The following is a 25,799-nucleotide window of genomic DNA, read 5'->3' as shown; positions in this document are numbered from 1 at the left end:
GCGTCACAATATTGTCCTATTGGGGATCACATACAACTCTGCTAATGCACCTCCTGCTGTTCTGCAGTGCCCCCTGATGTCCCTCACTCTGACTTATGTTTGAGGACCTGGGGGAGCCAATTAAATCTATTTTTAGTTGCCATCTTTATTTGGGAGGTTCTGTTTCATCTACCTCACTCTTTTCTTTTCTTTACTCTGTTTACTCTCAATATTTTCTTTCTTCCCCACTTTTCTCTTTCCAGCTCTTAAAACCCACACATTAACAGTTTCACTCTTTCTTTCAACTGTTTATTTCTACTACTCTCCCTTTTTTTTAGTTCCCTCTTCCTCTTGCTACCTACTCTTTCAAACTTGCAAAAACTTGCTTATTTGTTTCATTGTTTCTTCTCTTCTATCTTCATCAGCCGTTCATTCTTTCACTATTTTCTTCTCTCCCCTTCATTTTTTCTTTTTATTTGCTTTTTCCTTTGACTCTGTATGCTTATTTTCTCCTTTTTATAGATGTTTCTTCCTTCCTTTCTCTGTTTTTTTAAAAAAACTTTATCTGTCAATTCACAGTTTACAATAAATCCCTCTTTTTCCCTTCTGTTTGTGGAAGTCACAAGTTTCTTGCTGGGACCATAGTGTCTGTGTCTGTGGGAAAGGTGACAGTACGTATATGGTCTGGTTCTTTATCTGATTGTTTCCCTCACCATCTCGCTTTTCTTCTCTGATGTTCACTTTTCTCTTTCTTTTCATGCTTCTTTCATTATTTTTTCCTCTATCTTCCATTAGCTAGCTTCCTTCCCTTTTTACTTTTGTCTCACATGTTTGCTCTATTTCTTCTCTTAGTTGTGATTTTATTTTCTCATCTTTCTTTCCCTTCTTTCTTTTGTTTCTTTACAACCCCTTCTTTTTCTTCCCTTCTGTCTGTTGTATTCCTTATGCTTCTCATTTTCGGCCCCATCTGCTTTATCTCCTGAGGAATAGTTATCAATGGAGCAACAGGTGCCGTGGCACCAGGGCCCAGGGACTTATGGACCTCACTCATCTCTAATTACTGTGGTATTTTCCCGCCAAAATTGCAGAGAACCCTTTTCCTTTCTTACTCTAGGGCCCATGACACCACTCTTTTCACCCTCCAATCGGTCCCAAATTATATTTTTGTTATGGTGTTTTGAGCATTACACTCTAATGCCAAAAGTTTCCTTCTGATAAAGGTTTATATGATAATTGTATACCTTTTTAGAGAGAGGAAGAAGGTAAGTGAAGCGGTTTAGTTAAATGCTGGGCCCCTGGAATTATATAGCACTAAAAGACTAAATTATGCGGCACGGTTGGCCAACTCATGTGGCAAGAAAAGTAAAGTCATGAATTTACAATGTCAGTCGCTCTAACCCAATAAAATGTGTGACCTATTGCTTTGCAAATTCTTCATTTTTAAAGTAGCCCCTTTTCCTTAAAGGAAAACGGATTGCATTTAAAAAATAGAAATAGAAACGTTTAAGTTTCATTTGTAAGAGTAGGCAGTGGTGTGCAGCCACTGCCTCCCGTTGAAAAATATTTTGTTTACATTATCAAAGAGGAAGGAGCCCCTTGACAACATCTTCCCGTTTGCTAATGGTTACCACGACATTTTAGTGGTCAGTAAAAGGTTAGTGTATTGCCACTCTAATTCAGTTGTAAAACATTAAAAGATACCACTGCAATTAGGTGTTTGGAGGCGACGTCCTAAACAAGTTTGCGCCCTCAAAAAGGTTTTGTAAATATGGGCACAAATTCTATTAGTTTTTTATTTTCTAGCACCAAGAAGTTTATAAGGTAGTCAAGCGTTTTGCAAATCCCAAATTTAATAAATCCCAGTGAACTGTAGTACAATGGAAAAATAACCATTACAAAGAATGTCATGGGTATCTGTTTTCAAAGCTACCATTTGTATTACACCCCTTAATTTTTTCCATCGCACTTATGGATTGGCACTTTGTGCAGGATGCTGCTTAATGATGAAGGATATACATTAGTTACTGTTGTGGAATGATGGAAAGGGGTGCAGTGACATCAATATACACATTGTGTCATGTACATATGCAAATGGCTTCATGTAACGTTAGAACATGCCTCATGTTTATTGATATATTTGTAATCAAAATGTGGCCGTATTACCTAGCGATGCTGCAAATTTGAACAATGGTAGAAATCTGGCTTGGTTCTCAGAATTTCTCAAGTCGAAGACAGGCATTCAAGAAGAATGAGAAATGGGGCATGTGTGTGCATGTGGTAAGAATTACTGCATGATGGGAAACATTTAAGCATGTGCTAATGTTTTCTGACCAATGGGACATATTTAAACAGGTATTTAGGATTAATAAGTGGCAGTGCACATCTTAATACAAGTTAAGGATTATGGAGTGATGAGGAAAACTGCTGGTAAGTGTAAATCCTGATACAAGGTAATAGTCGTGGCATGATAGTGCCTCCTCTTGCATAATCCTTGCCTTGGCATAAGGGCGTTAGTCTTGACATACTGCAAGTGCGCTTGGACCAGCGGTGACCACACTTGGGGCCAGATGTAGCAAAGTGTTTGCGCCTCGCAAACGGCAAAAATCGCCGTTTGCGAGGCGACAAGCCACTTTGCTATTCAGAAATGCATATTGCGAGTCGGGACCGACTCGCAATATGCATTTCCGACTCGCAAATAGGAAGGGGTGTTCCCTTCCTATTTGCGAGTCTGAGTGGGAATCGTATCGCAGTTACCATCCACTTCAAGTGGATGGTAACCCACTCGCAAATTGGAAGGGGTCCCCATGGGACCCCTTCCAGTTTGTGAATGGACCCCAAACATTTTTTTCAGGGCAGGTAGTGGTCCAAGGGACCACTGCCTGCCCTGAAAAAAAAACCGAAACTAAAGGTTTCGTTTTTTTTTTTAAGTGCAGCTCGTTTTCCTTTAAGGAAAACGGGCTACACTTAAAAAAAAAAAAACTGCTTTATTTAAAGCAGTCACGAACACGGAGGTCTGCTGACGACAGCAGGCCTCCATGTTTGTGAGTGCCTTGACTCGCTATGGGGCCGCAATTTGCGACCCACCTCATAAATATTCATGAGGTGGGTCATTGCGACCCCATAGCGAGTCGCAGTCGGTGTCTGAGACACCGTACTGCATAACATTTTGCGAGTTGCAAATAGCGAGTCGCTATGACTCGCTATTTGCAAGTCGCAAAATGTTTAGTTGCTACATCTGGCCCTTGGTGTTATGTTTGCAGTGGCAAAAAAATCTTATTTTTAATACTTGTACTGTGGACATGCATAGCACAATGGTACCCAGCCCTGGCGTAATGCCTACATTGGTATAACATTGGTAACTCGTGGCATGTTTATGCCAACGTTAATAATGCTGCCTGACACTTAGTCAATGTATGCACTCACAAACTCACTCAGTCACATTTCTATCCATTTGAGCACTCGCTCGTCCATCATTATCACATTCACCCTCCGAATCACACACAGCCTTCCAATTAATTGGGAACCACTTTCACTAATAAAATATCCACCACCCACAACGTCTCTCTGTCCATCATGGTACTTCTAATGACACTAGCCTTGGGAAAAGCCTACAATACATTTCAGCAGGTACATATCAAAGACACTGGTTACTTGCAGAAAGGGACAGAAAATGCCCCTGAAACATTCTTACCCTGTAACGTAGAAATATTGGTTATTAGTTCACCTTCTTAGGAGCGGTGAAAAACTTTTTATTTTGTTGATTTTGCCTTGGTGTTTTGCTGATTCATCTCCCCCCTTTTCCTACTTCTCGTTGCATGAGGCCTTTTGGCGTCAATGCACGGAAAAAATCAAATGACAGGTGAAGAAGTCACCAATGTGGGAATAGAACGTATCTCAGTGCTAGAAATGTGTTTGCTCCGCGTATAAAAAAAATGCATTCTAGTGTTTTTGAGGCCATTTTTGATTTTGAGAGTGATTGCTTCTGCGAATTTTGCTTACGTTTTATGAGAACCTCAAAATAATTTCATTATGAAATGCCATCAAATACATTGATAGCCACTTGTCACTTTCTCTGGATCCACAGTGCTAATAAAAAATCCTGAGTTTGATAATGAAAACATTTAGACCTATTGCTAAATTGGGGAATTATATAACGTCAGCTACTGGAAGAGGCATGAACAGGAATAGGAGGCTTAGTTATTCCTCCAAGAGTGTCCGTGTTTAAAAACTGATGACATTCAGATCGTCTTTGTAAATCCAGAGCTCTCCGTCCCAAGGAAGAGAGGTGGTAACTTTGCAGAGGCAACCCTATTCACCAGGTTTTTGGGGTAAAACGTGCTGGATCATGTGGGCTAAGAATGTAGTTAGTGTAATAAACCTGAACGCATTGAAAGACAGACTCAGCTAATTGGTCTATGTCATGGTAAAGTTAAGCCTTAAATACAGCATTGGTTAGTGTCGAACCGAGTCCTGAGATTTATCTTAGGTTATGAAAGGTGGTGAATAGCGCAAGTGGAGCACAAGTGCAAGTCGTGGAAGGCAAAGATATGCACAAAAAACGCGTTAATAGGGAATTTCAAGCGGTAATGGTGACTTTGGAGTACTAGCCTTCATTTTCACCAGTTCTGTGCATCTTGTAAAGAGTGAACGGAGAGCCATGCGGGCTCTCCGTGTTTCAGCAGCGTGCTCGGCGTGTCCGGGAGGGGCACGGAGCTCCAGGCTATAAATAAAGGAAGGAACTGCGGTGACGCAGTTCCGAGTGTGGCAGCAACGATATATGTCTCTGCGTGGTCCTTAAACGCCGCGCTGCGCCACATGTCTACAATGGCGACAAGAATGGGATGCGAGACATCACGCTATAGTTAAATAAATATACAAAGTTGTACGAGCGCTGAAAGGACGTACCCGTGCAAGTGGTGCAGTCGGCCGCTGAAAATAAAGAAGACCACGCGGTGCGGTGTCGGCCGCTGTGAGGAGCGGAGCCCGATCGCCTCGTGGTGTGACTCGCGTCGGCGGAGGGTGGTGCCGTTTGGTTTCCCGATCGGGGAAACCCAAGAAGGTGAGCCCTGCCCCGCCCCCAGAAGAGGATTATCGCGTGGAGCGAATCGCTCCGTTGAGTGCCCTGCCGTCGGGCGTGTCCTTGCTGCTGGGAGAGCAGCTGAAATTGACGACGCTCGCTGTCTCAGCCGAGCGCTCTGTTTATGAGCGTCTCCGGGCTGAGAAAGCTGCAACTGACGAGCGTTTTCCCCGAGGCTGGGGGAAATCTTGAAATTGACGCGCGTTTTCCCCGAGGCTGGGGAATCTTTTACAAAAGAAGGGGAAGGCGTGCCTGGACGAAATAACGACGTGAGAGCGAAGGAAGGGGTGAAACTGACCCCCAGAGAAAAAAAAAATGAAAAAAAAGTTGAATAAGAAAAAAATAAATAAAGAGATATCATTAACCTGTGCAAAGCACTGGAGTGTGAGAGAGTGCAAACATGAGTGCCCCACCACAAGACAATGCTAATAATGCCAATCCTCCTCAACCACTAGGGAATCCTCAACTTCCAGCACAACTAAATAATAGTATTCACTCCTCGATTACCTCCTTACCACCGTTTAGCCAGCTGATTGACCCGGCCACAGCTGCGCCAAGGTGGCGTCTGTGGATAAATCGCCTAGAAAACTATTTTTATGCTACCCGAGAGACGGATAGAGCAGTGCGTAGATCTGTGATGCTGCTGATGGGTGGAGATGAGTTACAGGAGCTGTTTGATTCTCTCCCTGATACAGGGGATAAGTCTGATTTTGACGCAGCGGTGACTGCTTTGAATAGGCATTTTGATCCTCAACTTAACTCAGATTACGAACGTTTTAAGCTAAGACAGGCGCAACAGACCGAGGTCGAGTCGATGGATATGTTTTACGCCAGGTTGAGAAAACTGGTGAGCTTGTGCACGGGTCTCAACCAACAAGAAGAGATCCGAGCGCAGATCATTCAAGGATGTCGGTCTAATGCTTTGAGAAAACTTATTCTTCGGCAACAGGGCATGTCCCTTGATGACATTCTGATCCTGGCGAGGTCACATGAACTATCGGCGGTACGAGCAGATGCTATGGCGGCAGTGAGAGGTCAGTCATTGGCTGCTGCGTCATCGACTCGCGTAGTTCAAGTCAAAGAGGAACAAGTGGATGCCGTCCAGACACGTCAGGCAACATCTCGTAAGCTGAACCCTGCTAAACTCAGTGATAGAGCCTGTGGAAGCTGTGGCTATGAACATCGACCGAATGCGGGGTGCCCGGCAAAAGGGCAATCATGTAACCGCTGTGGTAAGCCGAACCATTTTGCTAAAATGTGCAGATCCAGGAGGAACAAGCCTGGTGAACAGAGATGAAGAGACACGAATGTCAGAGCTGTATCCAAAAGTGCGGAGGAAGTAAGGGATCAGGCGACAGTGAGTGGTCCGGTCTTTGAGGAAGATGAAGAAGAGGACATTTTTGTAATATCCTTTACAGGAGGAAAACCAGGAAAAAAGAGGCCACCGCCCATGAGTGACGTTCATGTCAATGGCACGCTGGTTTCTGTACTCATTGACACTGGAGCGTCCGTTAATGTCATGGATGAAACTCTTTTAAAAAAATTAGTACCTGCCCCGCCACTTACTTCCACAGCTACCAAAATATATAATTACGGGGGAAGAGAGCCCCTTCCCCTCAAAGGAGTCATGGACGTGGCTGTAAGCAGTGGAGATAGATCAACAGAGGCAAAGTTCTATGTTGTGGCCGGGGATCGCGGCACCTTGCTAGGATGTCACACAGCTGAAGAGTTAGAACTGGTATTCTTTGCGCGTCAAATATATGACACTCAAGTGGAGCGCCTTCTCCATGAATTCCCACAGTTGTTCGAGGGACTAGGACGTTTGAAAGGAAAACGCATTAAGTTGCACATAGACCACAATGTGATTCTTGTGGCTCTACGACATCGTCGGGTGCCTTTTCATCTACGGCCGGTTGTTGAGAAGGAGTTGCGGTCCTTGGAAGAACAAGGAGTCATTGAAAAAGTGGATGGGCCTACGCCATGGGTGTCACCGTTGGTGATCGCACCGAAACCAAAACAGCCGGGAGCGATTCATCTCTGTGTCGACATGCGCCTGCCAAACAAGGCTATCAAGAGGGAGAGGCACATAACCCCCACTATGGATGACATCATTGCGGATCTGAATGGGGCCCAGTGGTTCTCAAAGTTGGATCTTAATGCGGGGTATCATCAGTTGGAGCTGGACCCTGAAAGTAGGAACATTACTACCTTCTCGACACATGTGGGGCTAAGAAGGTACAAGAGACTGAGTTTTGGAGTGTCGTCAGCTGCTGAAGTGTTTCAGAATGCGATTCGAGAAACGTTGTCCGGATTACCGGGGGTGATCAACTTAAGTGATAATATCTTGATATACTCCAAGACTAGAGAAGAACATCATCATCATCTAAGGTCGACGTTGAAAAGATTGATGGAAGCAGGGCTGACGCTTCATAAGAAGAAATGTGCCTTTTATCAAAACTCGGTAGAGTTTTTCGGATATGTGTTTTCGAAAGATGGTCTGCAAGTGGACCCACGGAAAGTTGAAGCGATCCGTCAAGCCCCTGTTCCGCAAAATCCAACGCAAGTTCGCAGTTTTCTAGGGATGGCCACATATTGCGGAAGGTTTATACCACAGCTTGCTACCATGTCTGAGCCTCTTCGACGACTCACGAAAGGGCAACACCGTTGGGACTGGACTCTAGATGCACAACAAGCATTTGTAGATATTAAAAATGCGTTGCTGGATAAAGCGACTATGGCTTATTTCAACCCCGGTAGGAAAACTGAAGTGGTGGTGGATGCGAGCCCCATTGGGCTTGGAGCTGTGCTCTTACAGGAACAGAGGCATCAAGAGTGGATCCCTGTTGCATACGCCAGTCGGGCACTGTCGGCGGTTGAAACCCCGGTATGCGCAGATCGAGCGTGAAGCTCTAGCCATTCGATGGGCGTGCCGCCATTTCCACCTGTATTTGTATGGGCACGAGTTTCAAGTAGTGACTGACCACAAGCCTCTGGTCCCCTTGTTTGTGGGTAGTCCACGTTTGGCACCTCCGAGAATTGAACGATGGGCTGTTCTACTTCAACCTTATAGATTCACGGTTGTATATCGGCCTGGCGCGAATAATCCTGCAGATTTTCTGTCTCGACACCCGTCTCCGAAGGTGTTTGATGTTCATCAAGAACAAGATGAAGAAAATACTGAAGTGTTTGTCAGCATGGTCGTGCGGTCAGCATGTCCTAATGCTCTTCTCGTAACTGACATTGTGAACGCTACCCAGGAAGATGCGATGTTGAGTTATGTCAAAGAAGCGTTAAGCCACAAAAAGTGGAAATATTTTCTAGAGAAGACCCACATGTCCTGCCCTGATCAAAAGGTGGCTATGCAGAGTATCTGGAAGGTGCGTGATGAGCTGTCTACCGATAATGATTGGTTGGTTCTGAGGGGAAGGCGAATCGTACTTCCACAATGTCTCTGGTCGAGAGTGATCGAGTTGGCTCATCAAGGGCACCAAGGGGCTGCTAAAACTAAAGCGAGATTACGTGCCAAAGTCTGGTTCCCGGGTATGGATACTCAGGTTGATGAAATGGTAGGGAGATGTCATTCCTGCATCATTACGTCCATAGAACCTCCGAGTTGCCCAGTGGTAACTGAACCGGCCACTCTGAAACCCTGGGCTAAAGTGAGCATGGACTTTGGGAGTTTCCCAGATGGGAGATTGACTGCCGTTCGGATTGATTCATATACCAAATTCCCAGTGGTGGAGGTGGTAGCGTCAACGGCGTTTGAAAATGTACGGCCAGTTCTACAAAAGACGTTTGCTTTGTTTGGTTTGCCTGACGAAATTCGAACTGATAATGGTCCTCCTTTCCAAGGGCAAGAGTTTAGATCGTACCTTGACGGTCTAGCCATTCGACATCGTAAGATAATGCCTTACTGGCCTCAGGCAAATGGAGATGTGGAAAGGTTTATGCGAACTCTGAACAGGGCTCTAAGGATTGGAGTGGAACAAAAGGAAAACAGTGAACAATGTCTATATCAATTTTTGAGTGCTTACCGTCAAACACCTCACAGCACCACTGGTTGTGCACCCTCCTCTTTGATGTTCAAAGTATCTCCACGTGACTGTATTCCCTCAGGTCCTAAATGGAAACCTCCTGTATTGGACGTAAAAGCCACTCAAAACCGGCGAGCGGCTACTAATCAGCGGGCGAGTGTCCAACGGCGAGCTAAGTATCGAGGGTTTCAAGAAGGAGATCGAGTGGTAGTGAGATGTTGGAGAGGAGGAGGGAAGTTTAAAACGCCGTTTGAGCCCGATGTATGGGAAATAATTGGCATTAAGCGATCCATGATAACTGCTGCAAAAGGGAGACAAAGAGTGACACGAAATGTATCACATTTTAGGAGGGCTGGTATAAGAGAGTCGACCAGTGAAGAAGGAGAAATAGAAGACATAACCTGTGGTTCACCACTACCGGCTGAAGAAAGGAAGGATGTTACAGAGCCAACGGGGATCGAGCAAACCAGGCCTGGTTGTGTTTTTGAACATGGAAGTGGAAGCACTAGAAGTGCGAGGTATGACTTACGCCCTAATCCTGTGCCGAGCAGTCAGCTGAAAGACTTTGGGCCTGATTCTAACTCTGGAGGACGGTGTTAAACCGTCCCAAAAGTGGCGGATATACCACCTACCGTATTACGAGTTCCATAGGATATAATGGACTCGTAATACGGTAGGTGGTATATCCGCCACTTTTGGGACGGTTTAACACCATCCTCCAAAGTTAGAATCAGGCCCTTTGTTTGTTGAATAGATTGCTTGGAAAGTAAGTGTCGGTGTCGTCCGTTAGGGTAAGCACACTGTGAGAAGAACGATGTGGATAGTGTGCAACGACGTCCAGCCGTCTAAAGTGGACCCTGTGAGCGACACAAGGGTTTAGGGTGCTAAGAAACAAATTTGTTGTGTTCTCAATTATTTGTTATTTGGGATGATTCTTTCAATTTTATATTGAGATTTTTTCGTATGAAAATGTTTTCATTATTTGTTTAAGTTCATTTTTGTTAATCCCTGTCCATGTGGAGTAAAACATGGGAGGGATGTAAAGAGTGAACGGAGAGCCATGCGGGCTCTCTGTGTTTCAGCAGCGTGCTCGGCGTGTCCGGGAGGGGCACGGAGCACCAGGCTATAAATAAAGGAAGGAACTGCAGTGACGCAGTTCCGAGTGTGGCAGCAACGATATATGTCTCTGCGTGGTCCTTAAACGCCGCGCTGCGCCACGTGTCTACACATCTGTCTGATGAAAAAAGTTAATTTGGAAGAATGGCTGGAGAATTTTGTTCAACCTTAAGACGGTTGCTAATTCTTTAAGGAGTATATACAGTGCTTAATTTGTAAATAAAAACGTGCCAGTGCCCAAAGCCCTCCTCTTAAACATGTGGCTGCTGCATTTAAATGTTCGAGCACGGAATACTGAGGCAGCGTAATGCTGAAGCCTTCTCGGGCTTCTTCAATTCATTTAAAGCCACTCCCTGCCCTTTCAACTCACTCTGGCAGCTTTCTGCCTTTGGGACGCTTTTTCGTTTTTCTCTTCCTCCGCCTTTCCCAAATGTGTCTCTTGAAGCAGCAAAAGCTTGAGGCAAAAGAATAAGCACCGGCCCTCAAAAATAAGTGCCGGTGCTCAGCACCGGAAACACTAAGCACAAATTAAGCACTGAGTATACAGTGCTTGTCATAGGATATTTGCACTGTGTTGGAGCGCCATCAGCTCTGTTCAGGGCCCTACTTACGCTCTAACTTTTTGATGTTAGCCACTGCCTGAGGAAAATGAAAATTAACAACTTTGCCAAGCAAATTGCAGGTTTCATCACTTTGAGCTTATCTTGTGTTTCTGATAATGCCTCTCTTGATTGTATCTTGGTATTCTAAAGCTCTAGCATTTCTTCTGGAGAGCAATGCACTTTTTGTAATGCCGTGCAATAAACCTTTTCTTACTTAAGGACAGAAAATAGTCTTCTTGGACTGGTGGATGCCAGGTAGCTTTACCATTATACACAAAGGCAGTACAATTTGCAGGGATAGTCATGGGAGGATCTGTTCACAACATCCCATAGTGGTAAATATTCTCACACTGTTCTTCTTTACCAATGCTTACGTGCAGCTACATGCTCAGTGCAGCATGGTAAGAGCAGTCTCTGCCATTCATTAAAACCAATCAAATACTTCCCACATATGCCACACTTCAGAGTACACTTTCTATCTATCCATACAATAGTATGAAGTGATGAAGAGTTCTATCTCTCTCACTCCTTTTCACTTCAGTATATGCCAAAGTACAGCAAGATGATAAGATTGCAACTCTCGTCCTCATATATTGAAATACTATCTAATAGCCGTAAGCCACTTGACATACACACAGTCCCCCATCACAGCCCTCTCATGGAGTACTGTGTTATCGGCAAATGTACTTCAGTGCCTCATATAGGATCTGTGCTTTCTATAATTCTGAATAGAGCGCATTGCATACCCAATTAATGATTGTGCTTTTGTGTCAGAGTCATATAATAGGTTTGTAGAATTGTTATAGTTACGGGGAAGGAGGAAATCTGGAGGTCAGGTGGAAATTCTAGTTCACAAGTAAAAATGCATTGGGCAGCAAGTAAAAATGTTAGCATGATCTGTGTGTGCTCAAATCGTGATATAACACTCTGTGTGTGTTTCAAGTTGTGCCGAAAGGGACATCAGCAGCGGCTCACAAAAATTGCTCAAAGAGAGGTAACGGCGAAGATGGAAGCAAAGAACCCATCCCACTCTGCTCTTGACGCAGAAGATCAAAGCGGAGCCTGAGACACTTTAATGACACAGAGTGACCTTCGATAAGAAAAGAACTGAGGGTACAATGGGGGAGTGACTGTAAAAGGTAAAAACGCTGAAGGCGCGGGGGACCCAGAGATGGAGGAGACAAAGGCCCATATTTATACTTTTTTTGTGCCGCATGTGCGTCATTTTTTTATGCAAAAGCGGTGCAAACTTACAAAATATAGGCCCATATTCATACTTTGTAAGCGCCGCATTTGCGCTGATTTTTTTGATGCAAAAACAGCGCAAACTTTCAAAATGCAACTGTATTTTGCACCACTTTTGCATCAAAAAATGACGCAAATGCAGCGTTAAAAAGTATAAATATGGGCTTTAATTGTATTTTGGAAGTCTGCACTGCTTTTGTGTCAAAAAATTACGAACATGCGGCACAAAAAAAGTATAAATATGGGCCAAAGAATCAGACAGGAGAAGAAGGAGAACACACCACATGCAAGAGGCATTCTTTCTACTTTTTGGGGCAAAACCGCACTAATACAGTTTTGCACCAAAAAGTTTAGCACCAGCTTGCACCATTTATGTGCACCAGATGGGCACCATATTTATAGAATGGTGCAAGTCAGTGAAAAGGGTAGGCTAGTGTCAAAAAAATGAAGTTAGTCGGGTGGGGCTGGCGGTATGGGATAAGGGGGTTTTGCACCAAAAAATGACGTTAGGCAGGTTAGAGTAAAAATAAAAATGACTGTAACCTGCCTAGAGTCATTTCCTGATGCAAAACCATCCATACCACATGACTCCTGTCTTAGAAAAGACAGGAGTCATGCCCATCAACCCAATGGCCAGCACAGGGGACCAGGGTCCCCTGGGCATGGCCATTGCACCCTGTGTCATGTATGGGGGCCCATTTCAGGGCCCCCTACGGCACGTAAAAAAATTAAATACTTACCCGTACTTACCTGGGATGGGGTCCCCCAACATCCACTGTCCCGCTGGTGTGGGAGGGGGTGTCACCTCGGGCCTGGGGAGGGCACATGTGGGCTTATTTCATGGTGCCCTGACCCAGGCTTTAAAAAAAGGGGCAAAGCAAGCTTTTCACCATTTTTTGACCCCTCCTCCCTCCCGTGCACCATTTTTGTACGGGAGTATAATTATGGCGTTAAGGCCATAGAGTCATTTTTTGCACGGGAACACCTACCTTGCATCTCATTGGGGCAAGGTAGGTTTCCATATTCAAAAATTGACTTTAACTCCATAATTTTGGTGCTACACGGGTCTAGCGCCAAAGTATAAATATGGAGTTAGTTTTGCACCAAATTAGAGTTAAAAAAAGTCACGCTAATTTGTTGCAAACCAAGTATAAATCTGCCCCTAAGGGTGAGAAGGGTGGCTATGGAAAAGCCATACCCATGTGAGAGTGTGAGGGCCAGATTGAAATATTGGCAATAGTTGTGAATCACATCATATAATTCCAGAAGAAGATCACAGAAACAATTGGACAGGTCGAGAAGCAAACAGTCGTGCATGGCCAAAATGCATCAAAATGCTGCCCAAATGCAATCTGACTAAAACAATGACTCAACACCTACAGGAAAAAATTTAAAACTGCGAAAGACACTCAAGACATAAAAACATATGCCTAGGTCTGAGGGTCAGGAGAGGTTTCAGAGCCAGCGGAAATGTTTGTTGAGCCGTTAATAATGGGCATTATGAAGCCCAAGAGATGATCACATTTCTTTGTAATAAAAAAGCACATAGAGCACCTGTCCCTCCACTGCACCCCAGCATCCCAGTGCAGGTCTAAGTCAATCATTGCATGATTTCCAAACTACAGAGACAGGGATGCTGTTCTATAGGCCGATATGGTCCAGCAGTAGATGGTATAAAGGATCTCCTCTTTTCTGACTTCGTACATCAGTAAAGACAAACATTTGAGGATGTGAAGAGGGTGCTCAGAATGATGACTATCAAATACATTATGCTATTCCCAACATGACACAACAAGAAAACCTGGCACTTCATCTCACTAAACAGCATCTGGGACTGTTGAAATACAAAGAAAGGGAAGCAGAACGGACTATAATACCAGAGGGATAGGACCGAGACAGCCAGCAGTGCTGATGAAACTGAAATCTCTAGAACAAATCAACAAACATGAATTCTGTGCTACAAATTGACCCTGATTGAAAGTAGCAGAAAGAAATGCTGTTCTGAAATCTTGAAAAAATTTATGAACAATAGTTAACACATGCAGGGTGGGAATGGAGATACAATGCCTTGGCTTTGTACAAAGACACACTACTACTGCTCCAATATTTAACTATGGTTACTCTTTGGCAGTTGATGACTCTTGTCTCAACAGATAATATTTACGTGAACATGAAACTAAGCCCAAATCTCAATTGAAAAACAGAGCGAGAGAGAGAGTGGATTCTGTACGTTCAATACTGAAAGTCTATTGGGGTAACAGGCATGCCATGAATTGAGTCAGCAGGCACTTCCAGGCCAGCAGCATAACAGTGAATAGAGTGGAAGCTGGAAATTGAACACAGCCATTCTGGATCCCTGACATAAAAAAACTATTGGTTGAATATATTATCCTGAAATGTAAATGGGCTGGATGACCGAATAATGAAGAGGATAGTGCAACACTCCTCGGCGTAATGGTCCAGAAGTAGTCCTCTAGCAAGAGTCTTATCTTATGGGATTTAAGTGCAGAGTTTTTGAAAGCGGCATGTACGAGATGTTGGCTCACATGGTCTACTGTACTGGATCCAGGAGGGTGGCGATCACAATTAAGAAATCAAACCCTTTTGAAAAGAGGAAAGTTTGCTGTGATACCCTGAGGTGTTCTACGGCTCTAACAGGAGCATGGGATTGAGGAAAGATCATTGTAATATACCACCCGGTCAGAGGCATGCCTGAAACATATACAAATACAAAGATAACCTCTGCAAATTGAATTTAAATGTAAACTAGATTACATAGAGGGGATAATTTTTACAGATGAGGATCTTGTTAACTTTCAGGAAAAAGAGAGAAAAACATCTTCTGCAATACTTAATTATATGTTTTCTCTCTTTAGAGTGACGAAAGCACCACTTAAAATTCAACAGAATCATATCTTGATTTATATATTTCAAGAATTCAGAGCTGGCATGAGGCACTTTTCATTTTCTATGAAGAACAATGTGGCATAAAAAGGCGTCCATGAGCCATGTAAAGCCACGTCATTATGTGGACAGCCCCTCCTCTCCACTAACGTGTCCTTACACCCTGCCAGCGCATCCTCCACTTTAATTACATTCTACTTTTCTGTGATTTCAGCATTTCAAAGCCACTTTGCTGCCGATGTAGACTGCTATATTTCTCTAAGAGCGCTTTAAGTAATCTGTATGATAATCAAGCCATTTTACTAAATTTAGTTTCTGGGATGATTTGGAAACAAATTTTATTTTTTCAAATTACTTTGCTCACGATTCTTATCTCCTTCATTAACCATTCTAGTAGTTTTTTCAGTATGAACTCTCACAAGTTCTCAATGGCTTCACCCTCTTTATATGTCATTTCCCACATATCATTCTAACAGAATGCTCTTCCAAATGAGTATTAGTTTATGTGTTCTAAACTTTTTACTGATTGTTAAAGCCACTTGCACAGTCTGCCTGTGTTTTCAATTCTCTAAAGACATGGCTAATTCCTAAATGTGAAAAAGTAGCCTCTTTCTAGCATAGTTACCCCCATTTGTGGCCTGTTTGTCAGTGTATTTTGACTGTGTCACTGGGATCCTGCTAGTCAGGACCCCAGTGCTTATGGTTTATGGCCTGCCTGGCAGTGTGTTTCACTGTTTTCTAAATTGTCATTGAAGTCCTGCTAATCAAGACTACCGTGCTCATGCTCTCTCCGGTTCCAAATTTGTACTTACATTATGGCCACACAGTATTTCACTCCAAATTGGCATACTGGTGCCCCCTTATAAGTCCCTAGTACATGCTACGTAGGTACCAAGGGCATTGGGATTCTAGGGGATCCCTAAGGGCTGCAGCATTTCTTTTGTCACCCATAGGGAGTCCATCCAAAGGCTTCTACAGGACTGCCATTGCAGCCTGTGTGAAATAGTGCATGCACTATTTCACAGCCATTTTCACTGCACCTGGTCACTTATAAGCCACATATATGAAGGCTGGGGGCCAAATACCTGTGTGTGAGGGTACCTCTGTACTAGCAGGGGTGCCCCCATGTCATCCAAGCCAATGTTCCTGAATGTGAGTGCTAGGACGCCATTTTAAGGGGTCAGTACCTATGTCCAGCTTCATCATGGCAACTCTGAATAAGGCCATCTAAGATGTCTAACAATTGGTTATTGTGCCCACAATACTGATTTCAGTTTTAGTTGCACAATCCTATGCACTCTGGGGGCTCCACAGTGGACCCCCAGTACTGCCATACCAGCCTTCCCAGGTATTTCAGGCAGCCACAGCTGCTGCCACCTCACAGGCAGGCTTCTGCCCTCCTGGGGCTTGAGCAGCCCAATCCCAGGAAGGCAGAACAAAGCATTTCCTTTTTGAGAAGGGTGTTACACCCTCTCCCTTTGGAAATAGGTGTTACAGGTGTTGGAGCATAGCTCTTATAATCAAAATTAACATGAAAATGTTTATGAACTAATGCATAATAATGCCGCATAGAAAATGTATTAGTGTGTTTTACTAACGTGAGTCCAAAAGGTGCCCACGGGGAGTGGCCACCAATATATACGGGGACTAATAAAATTGACTAATAATGAATTAGTGATGCACTAATGCAAGATTTTGTATTAGTATTAAGGGTTATATGTTAAGGTTTTACTATTTAATTCACTAGGCCTTAGTTAGCATGAGTCGGGGCCTAGTTGCCCGGTTTCATATTAAATGTGTTTTTCTAACGTGCCGTGTGCTGACTTGCTGAAGGACATGTAATCGTATTTTTCCAGAAAGTAGAAGATGAGTGTAACTGTAGTAGATCCATTTTCATGAAACTCGACTTGCTCAAGGAAACATTCTTGCTGAATGTAACAGTGTAGACTTGCAACAGGTACAAGGTCGCCTTAACCGGTATAGACAATGGAACTACTGACTGTGGATGCGAGAGGACCACGATAATATGAAATCATACCGGACATTCTACCCGCTGGAGACGTCAATCACAGGAGCCAATAAACTACGTGAGAACTGTTATGAGGTGACAATTTTGATGGGACGATCGGTAAACCATTGGACAAAGATCGTGGTGTGCCAAACCTGTCCAATTGGAAATTAGGGGACTGTACAACAGAAAAGGGATAAAATCCTTTGACACGAGGAGCCAGTTGGTACCTAGAAAGGAAAGGCAAACAGACAATTACAATTTCATCATCATATCGATGCCATTGCGAACTATTCTTGCTATTGACCCAGACACTTTGTCACTCTGCCTAAAACCTTTGCTGTTTGACTCATCAAACCATCCTCACCCTTACCTTGCCCGTTCTATACTTTTCCTCCTTATGAGGAAAGTATCCCTACTTAACCCGTCTTGCTGAACATTGCTGTGGCTGATGGCGAATCAACTGATGTCCTGAGGACGAAGACTGACTCTGTATGCTGACCCATTACGGAGGGTAACTATATGATGATGAAATTGTAATTGTCTGTTTGCCTTTCCTTTCTAGGTACCAACTGCTCCTTTTGACAGAGACCATAGTTAGATGTTTTCTAAATTTGTGTTACCAAAATTGTTTTGCATGGGGGACCAACATGCCAATGCTAATTCGAGGTTAGTTAAGGGGTCATTAAACGGACACAAGTAGACAAATGACTGAAACTATGCTTTGTTGAATAATGCACTAATAATACTCTGTTAAAGTTAATCCATGTTGACGACGTGCTATGTTCTAATATTCATAATCTTTGCTTTGATGAAATCGTATTCGAGTTGCCATATTATGACAATGTTGATGTGCTTCGTGGTTTTGAGACTAATAAACTTGCTAGTAGAGTGTAATCAATCGGGAATAAACATCACAAACTTGCTAAAATCTGGTGTGGGTATTCATGACTGAAAGGTCATGGTGTGTCCCGATTCTCATTAATGACATTAAATTGATGTGTTATGGTGATTATTGATGACGTTATTGACTTATTGATTGACATGTTGATTAGTTATCTCGTCTTAAGGTGTCTTCAATCAGGGTCAAAAGATTAATTGGCCTAAAACGAGTCCCAGAGTGAATAAATTATCTAGTAAGGGATGCGTTATCACAGGCATGGGAGGGGTATTCTCCCAGAGCCTCTGGAAATGCTTTGAATGGCACAGATGGTGCCCTACTTGCATAATCTAATCTACACAAGTTCAGGGACCCCCAGTCTCTGTTCTGGCACAAAACTGGACAAAGGACAGGGGAGGGACCACTACCCTGTCATCATCACCCCAGGGGTGGTACCCAGAGCTCCTCCAGAGTGTCCCTGGGTTTTGCCATCTTGGATTCCAAGGTGGTGGGGCACTTTGGGAGTATTTGAGTGGCCAGTGCCAGCAGATGACGTCAGAGACCCCTCCTGATAGGTGCTTGCCTAGTTAGGTGACCAATCCCCCTCTCAGGGCTATTTAGGGTCCCTCCACTGGGTGTTTCTGCAGATATGGAGTGCAAGACTCCAGCAGGAATCCTCTGCATCCTTTACTTCATCTTCTACCGCTGGATAAACGACTGACTGCTCCAGGAACTATACAAAACTGCAACAAAGAAGCAAAGACGACTTCTGCAACATTGTAACTTCAGCTCCTGCCAGCAACTGCAACAGTTTCCAGGTTGTGCATCCTCCGAGGACTGTCTGATCTCAGCCTGCATCAAAAGAATCAAAGGAATCTCCTGTGGAGTGATGGAGTCACTTCCCTGCTTGAGTAGGCACCTCTCTGCAGTGACGATTGGTGGCTTCGGTCACCTCTCCAGATGATAGGCATAGATCTAGCAACACGGGTGGTGGAATAAAGTGACCCCGACAGTCCCAACGTCCAGCTGTCCAATTTTAGTGGAGGTAAGAGCTTGCCTCCCCACGCAAGATAGTACCCCCATGCACTGCATCACTTGCAGTTGCCAAGGCTTGTGTGTGACCCTCCATAAAGTTCTTCATGCACAGCATAGCTTAGGCCCCCTGCACTCCATCCTGGGATGCACAGCTTCCTGAGTGGTTCTACAGCGGTGTGGGAATCCTTTGTGTTGTGCTGCGTGGGCCTCCGTGTGCACCTTCTTTGTCCCCGGGCTGTGGGAATCTTGTGCGCACTGCCTGGTCTTCTGAGGTCTATCTAAGTTGCTGGGATCCCTCGCTGTCTCCCCCAGCTGGGTAGTTGGCACCAGGTCTCTCCTGGTCCCGGGCAGGGCCATTTTCTGCTAACCGTGAGCTTTGCATGTGCCAATGCTTGTAGGCGGAATCCAGCAACGCAAACCAGACTTCATTCATCCATGCAGCGTGGGACATCTTCTGCACCAACCAGCAACACGCATCTATCTTCTTTGGTGCAATACTAACTTTGGCGTTCATTGTGACATTGGGCAGGAGTCCCCGTCACAGGACCCACAGGCCATCAGCACGTCTCCCCCGCAGAAGGAGAACCACCCCTCAAATGTTCCCTGCGAACCAGACAGAAGCCAGAGACACTTGCCAAGTCCACAGCCAGGAAATGAGATTCTCCTGATTGTCCCCCTTGTGTCCCACCCTGTCACCTTGTCCACTTTGAACTGCCTTTGCTCCCCTTCCTATGGCCCCTTGGACACTCGACCTGTGCTACAAACAGACTGGAACAATACCCTGGACCTTCCTCCATCATCACCCCATTCATAGCACTTTTCTCTCAGTTTCATAGCACTACAATAAACACCCCTGAACAAAACTTGACTACTAATGTTTTATGTTTTGAAAATGTGCATTTATGTAAAAAGTCACATCTTGTGCAAATGATCTGAACATTATTAGAGCATAGAAATAAGAACCTGTAGTTGTCTGTAGTCAGCACATCAGTACACAGTTGTTATATCACCAACATTTCTAAAAGACAGCCCATAGGTGACAGTAAGTTGAGATGCAAAGGAAGATAATGCCATCATGCTACAGCCACACAGAATACACCAATATTCATAGGAATGGTCAGTTGCACTGTCTCACCTGTGTGTCATTGGAAGTATTGACGGATACCAGATGTCCTGTTGTCCTCATCCTCATCCTCGCTTTCCTCAGGGTCTACTGCTGCTACAGGGGCATCTCCAGTCTCTTCTTCCTGAAGAAATGGTACATGCCATCTGAGAGCCAGGTTCTGCAACATGCAGCATGCCTCTACTATCTGGCAGACCTTCTTGGGTGAGTACCACAGGGATCCACTTGTCAGATTGAGGCACCTGAACCTGGCCTTCAGGAGGCCAAAGGTCCTCTCGATGATCCTTCTGGTTCACCCATGTGCCTCATTATAACATTCCTCTGCCCTTGTCCTGGGATTCCTCAAAGGGGTCAGCAGCCATGATAGGTTTGGGTAGCCAGAGTCACCTGCAAGTATTGAGGGATAACACTTAGCTTCAGACATTGATTAGGGATAACACCTGAAGGCATACAAAACATACAGTGGGTGGGGACCAAGGCTCACCTATTAGCCACACCCTGTGCCTCTGTAGTTGGGCCATCACATTTCGGATGCTGCTATTCCTCAGAACAAAGGCATCATGCACCCACCCAGGATACTTAGCATTGATGAGGGAGATGTACTGATCCTCCAGGCACACCATTTGCACATTGAGTGAGTGGAAACTCTTACGATTCCTGAACACCTGTTCATTCTGGCAGGGGGAACAAACGCAATATGTATCCCGTCAATCGCCCCAATAATATTGGGGATATGTCCCATTGCATAGAATCCGGCCTTCACAGTGGCCAAATCTTCCACCTTGGGGAAAGCAATGTAGCTGCACATGTGTTTTACCATAGCAGACAAGACTCTTGCCAGCTCGATTGAGAACATTGGCTGAGACATTCCTGCTGCCAAGCCCACTGTCACTTGGAAAGAACCAGTTGCCAGGAAGTGGAGTACTGATAGCACTTGCAGAAGAGGGGGGATCCCAGTGGGATGATGGATAGCAGGTATCAGGTCTGGCTCCAATTGGTCACACAGCTCAGTAATTGTAGCCCTGTCCAGTCTATAGATGAGGATAATGTGCCTGTCCTCCAGTGTAGCCAAGTCCACAAAGGGTCTGTACACAGGGGTATGTCTCCACCTCCTCTTCATCTATAGTGATAGGTATCTAAGGGACACAAGAGTGAGTAGACTGTCACAATTTGAACAATGGAACCACAACTTCAGTGTACATAGTGCATATATGTGATGGGACAGTGGGAATGATGAGGTATGTGCTAATCTACGCTGTGACGCAGTTAATGTCAAAATGACTATTGCACTCCCCCATGAAATGGCGACCGCCTGTCCTGTATGTAGGGACAAGTGAGAGTGAGTTAATTCCACCGACGTTGGGCTTCGTGGCGGAAGGTGGTCTTGCACCGCTGTGCAATTCCTCATTGGATAATGTAGGGCTCTATGGAGTACAGTGGCCAATGGGGATCTGCACCGGCGGTAACAGTGTACACCACCGCGGATGTGACTGCCATTTTCTAACTGATTCCTCACTTGTTTCCTGACCTTCAATAGGAGAACACCTACACTGTGGGAGCTGCTGTGACCTGTGTCTGGAACCTACCATCGCCCGAGTGACTGGGGAAAAGGCCTCTGCCTTTACTTCGGAGGTGTTGGAGCGACTGGTGGATGGGGTCCTATTCCAGTACAGACTGCTGTATGGGCCTCCAGACCAACAGGTAAGTGCTCATTGGACACAATGCATGTGGGAAGGATGCATTGGAGATGTGTGTGCAAGCATTGTGTCATCAGGAGGTGGGGAAAATGTCTTGTGGTGGTGTACATGGTGTGCGCCGAGCGATGTGTGTGCCAATGGTGATGGAAACAGGATTGCTGGGCCATATGTGTGACAGGCTGGATTGTTTGGTTAATGGTGTTCTTTTGTCTGCATTACCTCTGCAGGTCAGCGCCCATCAAAAGAAAGGATTATGGCGTGCCATCGCCAAGGACATGCAGACCCTGGGGGTCTATGGCAGGTGGAGCACCCACTGTTGGAAACGGTGGGAGGACCTGAGACGCTGGGCATGGAGGACTGCAGAGGCCTAGCTGGGGATGGCCTCCCAACGAGGAAGGGGTGTCCGTCGGAACCTGACCTCCCTGATGGCCCACATACTGGTGATGGCCTACCCAGAGCTGGATGGGCGCTTGAGTGAAACACAGCTGCCACAAGGGGGTGAGTACAGTGGGCATTATTCAAAAATTTGGCAGGTGGGGTGGGATCCGGGTGGTGGAAGTGAGTTAGTGGGTGCCGCTATGTCCAGGCCAGACATTTCAGCATCAGTCAACTCAATGGTAATGGGTGCATGGCAAATGCATGTAATCCTAGCTTGTTAGCATTCCATGTCAGTCAGGGCTTTGTGGGTACCCGGAGGGGTGCAGTTGGTGGTGTGTGACCCACATCTTGCCGTAGCATCCGGCAAAATCACTGGCAGTGCGATGCATAGTATTCAAGCCCGAATCCTGTATGTGATGGTGCTGTGTATGCCAAATGTGGTGCTGGTGGAGTAATTGACCCAGTGTTTCCCTTTTCTCCTTTCCCCCCTTTTTGATTCTGTCACGCTGTTCATGTGTGCCTTAGCACATCTGGTGGAGGAGCAGGGGCACCGGCGACAGAGGGAGCTGCATCCCACAGGACCCAGGAGGCAGAGTTTACAGACGCCGAGGGAACCAGTGGGATGGAGGGTGGGAGGAGCACCACGGCGGAGACAGGAGGTGACAACACAGACTCAGATACCTCCTCTGATGGAAGCTCCCTGGTGGTGGAGGACACCTCTGTGACCAGCCCAGCTGCAGGTAGAGCTCCACCCTCGTACCAGCACTGCCCTCCTAGTAGCCCCTCAGTGAGTTGCCCGTGCCGGCTCACCCAGGAAGGTGGGCATCTTCTTCGTCCCACGCACCTCAGGTCCTGCCCCAATGAGCCCTGCTGCCCTGAGTGAGGAGGCTATTGACCTCCTGAGATCCATCTCTGTAGGTCAGTCAACCATTGTGAAGGCCATCCAGGGGCTGGCATCCCAGATGCAGCAATCTAATGCATTCCTGGAGGGCATCCACTATGGATTGGCAGCCCTACACAGATCGATACAGGCTCTGGCCTCCTCTCTGATGACAGCCATTGTCCCTGTCCCTACCGTCCTCCCCTCCAACTACAACTTCCCAGTCCCAGTCTCCTCAACCCAAAATCATCCCATGCACACAGAAAGACGTGCATGCACACAATACAACACACAAGAGTGGCACAGGCAAACACAGGCACCACACTTCATCCCACAAGCACTCATGAAAACACCAGAAATTTGTAGACACAACCACATCTACTGCCTCCACTGTCTCCCCCTCCTCCTCCTCCACCTCCCACAGAGTCACATTCACACTCACACTTGCATGCACTGCATCAGCTTCCACCACCAGCCTCACCACACCAAGCAGCACACACCTCACTAGCAGACACCTCCACAACATCCATGCATGATTCCCCTGTGTCCTCTCCAACCATGTCTGTCCCCCCTCCTAAAGGACACAAATGCAAGTACTCACACACCCAGCAGCCATCAACATCACATCAGCATACTGCCCATGCATCTGCACCCAAATCCAGCAGAAATACACCTCGTACAACCACTCTCTCACCCTCCACTCCCATCCCTCCTCCCGCCCCACCGTCGTTAAAAAACTTTTCCTTGCCCATTTTGACCTCTTCTCTCCCCCCTCATCCTGCCCGTAAGAGCAGGGTCCCAACAACCCAGACCAGCACCTCAGCCAAACAGTCCATGCGGACAGTGGTGGCACCACCTAGTCGTGGTGGCGGGTCAGCAAAGGATCCCACTCCACCAGCCAAGAAGGGGAAGGATCCCACATCTCCTTCCATGAAGGGGAAAGAGCCTTCACCTCCTGCTTTGAAGGGGAAGAAGGCCGTGACTCCTGCCCAGAAGGCTAAGGAACATGTACAACCTAAAATTAAGGGGAAGAAGCCCTCAACCCCTGCCAGGAAGGGTAAGAATTCCATGCCTTCTGCCATGAAGGGGTAGAAGCCCTCGACTCCAACGGAGGCTGTCAGGGTGACACCTCCACCACCACCAGTGGTAATGGTGCCCCCACCACCAGCTGAAGAAGTGCATCCCTCGCCACCAGCAAAGGCTGCCCAGGAAGCACCTCCATCTGCCATCACAGTGCAGCCATCACCACCAGCAGAGGCTGCCCAGGAGGCACCTCCATCTGCCACCACACCACAGTGCAGCTATCACCACCAGCAGAGGCTGCCCAGGAGGCACCTCCATCTGCCACCACAGTGCAGCCATCACCACCAGCAGAAGCCATGTAGGCCACCCTCCACGGCCATCTGTACATTGTGCCCCTCCAGAAACAGTGGGAAAGTCACCCACCTGAGAGACTGTGGCCTTACTCTCCCCAGGACAGAGAAATGGGCAAGGAGCCCCCTCGAGAACCAGTGGGAAAGTCACCCACCTGAGAGACTGTGGTCTTGTACTCCCCAGGACAGAGAAATGGGCATATAGCCCCCTCCAGAACCAGTGGGATAGTCACCCACTCGAGAGACTGTGGCCTTGCAATCCCCAGGACACAGAAATGGGCATGGAGCCCCCTCCTGGTCCAGTGGGAAAGTCACCCACCTGAGAGACTGTGGCCTTGCACTCCCCAGGGCAGAGAAATGGGCATGGAGCCCCCTTCAGAAGCAGTGGACTTTTTCCCATATTAGGATGAGGTGCCCCCCACCCCCTATCCTCCTGAGGTGCCCACCCTCTTGCAAACTGAAGCTCCTGCAGAGTTCTATCCAGATGAAGTCAGGTGTTGAGATGGGCCTTGGACTGTGCCCTGTGGCCATGTGGGCCCTTAGTACATTGGACTGGTAGTGGCCCTTTGTGTACATTTGTACATATTTGTTTCATGTACAATTGGATTATTTGTTAGCTGTTGATATCAATACATTCACCTTAATGTATTCTTGTTGTCCTTGCATTATTCTGCCGTGTATCGTTTGCCATTGTTTTTCATGTGCAGCTGGTTGTGTGTATGGTATGTGTGTGACTGTTGTGTGTCGTGCGAGTGTGTATCACTCTCGTTTTCCTCCCTCCCTCCCTTGTGTGCTAGGCAGCTGTACTCACTGATGTCATCTTTGTCTGCGTTGGTGTTCCAGATGGAGCATGATGTAGAAGAGCATCAGAAAGACTTGCAGGTCGGGTTCCATGGTGGCGTTGTTCTTCCCTGTGTCTCCGATGGTGAGTACTTTCCCTTCTGTGATGTGTTTCCGCCAGGCTTTTGATGGCATTGGTACTGCGCCGTAAAACATGGTGGATTGATGTGTCTTAATATGGTAGGCTGTCCTTTGTCTTCGGCCTGACTGTTGGTGGCTACTGCTGTGGTGGGTGTTGTTTACGCCCTGGCGGTTGCTGTGGTACATTGGCTGTCCAAGGGAGTTATCACTGCCATGGTCATAATTTGGCGGTAATAACCGCCAGCCTGTTGGCGGTATACTGCCACTTTATCAATCACCGCCAGGGTCTTAATGAGGGCCTTTGTCTTCTCCCTAGCGGTTCTTCTTTTGCACCTTCATCCAGGTTAGCAGGGGCTCCTGTTCTCCCTGGACTCTTCAGTGCTTCTTGGACTTTGTCTCCTTCTTCCACAGGTCTTCAGGTCCAGGAATCTCTCATTTGTGTCTTGCAGTCTCTTCTGTTTTTTTCATAATCTTCTATCACAACTTCTAGTGTGTTTTAGGAAACTCGCTGTGTTTTACTCCTGCCTTCCTGGGCTCTGGGGTAGGG

Source organism: Pleurodeles waltl, chromosome 7, assembly GCF_031143425.1.
Source record: "Pleurodeles waltl isolate 20211129_DDA chromosome 7, aPleWal1.hap1.20221129, whole genome shotgun sequence".
NCBI classification, from domain to species: Eukaryota; Metazoa; Chordata; class Amphibia; order Caudata; family Salamandridae; genus Pleurodeles; species Pleurodeles waltl.
The sequence above is the reverse complement of the archived record's forward strand: the minus strand, read 5'-3'. Positions refer to the sequence as shown.